A 4,571-nucleotide genomic window follows, 5' to 3' on the forward strand; every position below is an offset into this window, starting at 1 on the left:
CAAATGACAATTTCTCAATGTGGGTCCCACGTATTGTACCATTGACATGCAGAACTTTCATTGGTTCCATAGCCTGCTGAACAACCATCTCATTCAGATAGTCCTAATTCAATTCCATTTGGGTCGAGTATTTGTGCAAGTTATTCAAGACCATGAAGAAATAGTACCATTAATTCTAATAAGAATAAATTTCTAGTTGTTACCTCCAATATGTCAACAATGTTCAATATGAATGCAAAATGGTTAAGCCCACAGAATTTGAGTGAGGTGTAATAGCGATGGCTTTATCTGGTTGGGGACATGGAGGATAGTAATTCATCCTCATTGATCGCATACCATCTTCAAACAATTCTCTCATCTCTCCAGCCTCCATCTTTAGAGCTTTTTTCATCAGCTCTAGGACTTTTTATTGTCATTCAAGGGAAGATGTTCTTAATGTGATAACAAAGATGTGGTCAGCAGATCCATGCTCATTTGTCACAATCTATTGCAAAGATGTTACATATTTGTAAAACGAGTTAATTCGGATTCAATCCTCACAAAATTTATACTCACACCGTATTAACAACACTTGCAGCCCTGTATTAGGAACATCTTCCCATGGACGAAAAATATAAGTACTGAGATATTCCAAATGCATGGATGTAAGTGTTGTGAGGATGTTGTGGATACAAATTTTGTGAGTACTGAATCTGGTCTCAAAACGAGTCTTCATCTGCTACCACATGCTACCCAAAGATTCTACAGTTGGGTATCATGTGGGTATAAAATCAGGCCTCGTAAAAATGGCTGAAAATGGACTAAGAGAAAGAGAGTCTGGAATCGGAATGAGCTATTCTGATTCTAACTTTTGATTGGGTGGAATTGGAATCCCATTCCTATTCCTGCTGGAATGACATTTCCCTATTTGAGGGAATGGCCATTCTCTATCCCTCCCTTGAGAATGAAATCTCATTCCTGCTAATTCAAATTTCAATTCCTTGATACTATAATTTTGAAATTACACAAAAATTGCAATAGTTTACTGAAATACTGTTACATGACATCAATATATGTAATTGTTTACTGAAATAACTAGATTTATTACATTTATTTAATTACATCCTTTCTACTCAATCCTCAGAGATTAATTTATAGGCAAATTAACCCAGCTGTTGTTTGCTTTCTCCATTTTGAATCCTCATGACATCAATGTGTGACTTCCCATCTAGTTTTCGAGCAAAGAAACCTTTGAAGTATTCCTCATATGCAACTCTTCTGAACAATGATGGGTTTCCTGAGCTGATCAGACTTGGTGAAGGTCCTATTTCTTTGTCAAGGTTCGGATTGCAGAATGTGGCAATTGAGAGCCTCTCTTTTATCGAGTTAACTGTTGCCTGATGTTCAATACTACGGTATGTTCCATTTGTAAAAATCTGTCACAAGAGACCACATAATAATTTAGCAAATTAAGCTAAAAAAATAAGATACTGTGCAACAAGTAGTAATTGGCAATTTCATCTGGGCCAAATAGTTGTGGCAAGCCCACTCAATAGGGGAAGAAATTCATCTTGTATAGGTTTTCTTAACTTTCTCTTCCTTTCTAGCTCTACTTTTTCTTTCAAACCAAACATAGCCTTAGGAGGTGTTGGCAATTTTTTAAAACAAAAACAACTGCTACATCAGTAAGATTATATTGTTTTTGCTAATGGCATCTGTTTAATTTCATTTACAAAAACAAAACCAACTATATTGTCGAACACCCCCCTTAATTGTCGTACCATTAATTCTAACAAGAATAAACATATAGTTATTACCTCCAAAATGTCACCGATGTTGATTATGAAAGCATTTGGAAGAGGTTTAACTGGAACCCACATCCCATCTTTCCTTACTTGGAGGCCTTCCATTTCGTTAACTTGAAGCAAAATGGTTAGACCCGAGACGTCTGAATGAGGTGTAAGACCAATGGTTTTCTCTGGTTCTGGACATGGAGGATAGTAATTCATCCTCATTGATTGCATCCCATCTTCAAACAATTCTCTTATCTCTCCAACCTCCATCTTTAGAGCTTTTGCCATCAGCTCTAGAATATTCATGGCCAGCCTTTTCATTTCTTGTAAGAATCCAATGTGTCTCTGTGCAAAAAAGTATTTTGGTTGTTGAAGATAATCTAGATGGATGAAGTACAACAAATAAAAATCGATAGAGAGAGAGAGAGAGAGACCTGAGAGGAAGGGGGAGTTTGGGAAATAAGTGTGGCTTCCTCCGATGGGTTGGAAGAGTCAACATGAGAAAAAGGTCTCCCCAATCAAGTTTTTGGTCCTCTGATACAACAAAAGCCTGCCCAAATCCCTCTATTTCGTTTTGGAGTTGCCAAAACTTCTTTTTCTCTTCTACAGGGAGGTTGAAGAACTCTTGAATCTCCAACTTGGTTTTCTCCACCAGTGATGAACTTACTCCATGGTTTACCAACTGCAATATATTTAAATATCAGTCCCCTAGAATCACAGCATAATTAGTACATGGTTTATTTACATAAGGATATTTTGTTAGTTAAGAGATTAGAGACCCTCATCAAAACCAGCCTATTTGCCATCATTCCCTAAAAGTGCAAATTTTGCATCAGATAAGGAGTACAAACCATAGTTATAAACAAATTAAACATAGCTGCAAAGATAAAAGCCTAGTTTTCTTCTCCTCAAATATCTTTGGAGGTGTCCCAATTTGTTTTTCAAAAGGGGTAGCTAGATTCTAGTACCAAATCTGTCCTCAATTAGTGCTGCTACCTCTTAGGCTTCACAGCAGCTATGTTTCTTGTGGGACTTTTGTTGCAAAATCAACATTTTTTTCCTTTTTCAGTAAAAGAGAATAGGAAGAAGATGATGATGAAGGTAAAACAGAAGCTTAGAGGTGAAGGGGAGACATACTTGGAAGAAACCCCAGTCTTTGCAAGCAGCATGTAGCCTAGATAGCTCAGAATCCATGGACTCTTCAGAAAGTAAGGTTTGCATATCGATGACTGGAATCTTTGGAATTGAATCAGGATTAGAGATGATTGGAGGGTGTTGTGAACGTACATACTGAGGTGGAACTTTGACAAGATGTTGTTTGGCCAACTCCTGGACTCAAGGTACCATGATAGAGCTTCCCAATGTCCACTGTTTTGTTGCCATGAACATCAATTTGCTCATACGCAGAGAGAAACTGTTTTAGCCAACCAATAGATCTATTCCAATAATGAAAGAAATAGAAATCATAAATGAAGATTGTGATTTATAGGGGGAGAGGGATAACTGTAGGGGGGCGGTTGGAATTCAGAATTTTGCATCGTGTGTTTCAGTACTTTTCCCAATTAATAATTATATATTTTAGAAAAAGCTAACAAGCCGTAGTTTAGATGTAACAAACGATTAAGACAGTAATCATAAAAGAACACTCAAGTCTATTAAGATGGGTAAAACGTCATCTTCGTAAAATTACACTAATCACGTTTTACACTGAACATTAGACTGAGCAATGAAAAATGACGGTTGCTTTTCTGACAATAGTGACAGGTAGAAGAGTGTAAAGTTTTACATCAATTATGGATGTAAAACTACACTCCATCCAAATGCAACCTTATACTTTTGTGATTTTCAGGGGTATGCTGCCCCACATGACCACTCCTTGTGCCCTACATTTTAGGACTGCAACTAGGAATGCCAACGTGATGGGTTCGGGGCAGGGATCATATTTCTTATCCCTGACCTTGATTATAAAAGTAACCCCTATCCTTATTCTCAATCCCTGTCAGGAATAAAATTTGTCCTCCATCCCCGATCCTCAACGGGGACGGGATTCCCATGGGACCCGAATCCCCGAAATTTTTTTAGATAACAGTATTGTTTTGAAAAATAAATATACTTAAAATAAATAAAAATTTTAAATTATAAATAATTTTTTAAATATATTTTGATATTATATAATATAAATAATATAATAATATATATTTAATATATATAATATAAATAATATATATACATAATTGGGGTCAGGGCAGGGCGGGGACCTCAATCACAATCCCCAAACCCAACCCCGATCTAGGATTTCTATTAATCCTCGTCCATGTCCCCGCCCTGCCAAAACAATCCTCATCCCCGCCCCCATCGGGTCGACGAAGTCAGGTCCTTGTCAGGGATGGGAAAATTGCCATCCCTAGCTGCAACTTGGGTGCATCGGCGCTCAACTGGAGTTCTACCCAATCTAATCTGAGTTGTAGGGCTGTGGGTGGGTTTGGGGTGTGGGGCCAAAAGCTCAAACCCCCACTTAAATTTGGGTTGAGATAGCTTGGGTAGCCTAAAGCTGGATCAACCCACCAAGCCTGCTTAAACAAATTCATACAGACATAGATTTATTTATATATAATGTCTTTTTTGTGATACAAGAAAGATATGATACGGGAAGAATTTTGACCAATCAAAACTCACCCATGAATTTTGAGAAATAAATCCTAATTGATTATCACGTTTATGATAGGCCAAAAAAATTTCAGATATCATATCTTTCCCATATCATAGTATATAAGGCCCTCTGGAGAATCAATTCTGGTG

At 37.3% G+C, this 4,571-nt stretch overlaps 1 pseudogene across 1 annotated transcript; it reads right to left on the reverse strand.

Annotated features, from left to right (window-relative positions):
- Positions 1–1,000: 1,000 nt before the first annotated feature.
- LOC148867040 (oxoglutarate-dependent flavonoid 7-O-demethylase 1-like) lies at positions 1,001–3,155 on the reverse strand (annotated as a pseudogene). Its single transcript, XR_016110575.1, has 4 exons — positions 2,910–3,155; positions 2,207–2,454; positions 1,797–2,117; positions 1,001–1,415 (listed from the first exon to the last, which is right to left on the reverse strand). The product of XR_016110575.1 is annotated as an oxoglutarate-dependent flavonoid 7-O-demethylase 1-like (transcript).
- Between the last annotated feature and the right edge of the window lie 1,416 nt (positions 3,156–4,571).

Source organism: Nelumbo lutea, chromosome 3 (genome assembly GCF_056320005.1).
Source record: "Nelumbo lutea isolate HS-2025 chromosome 3, American lotus-T2T, whole genome shotgun sequence".
Lineage (NCBI taxonomy): Eukaryota > Viridiplantae > Streptophyta > Magnoliopsida > Proteales > Nelumbonaceae > Nelumbo > Nelumbo lutea.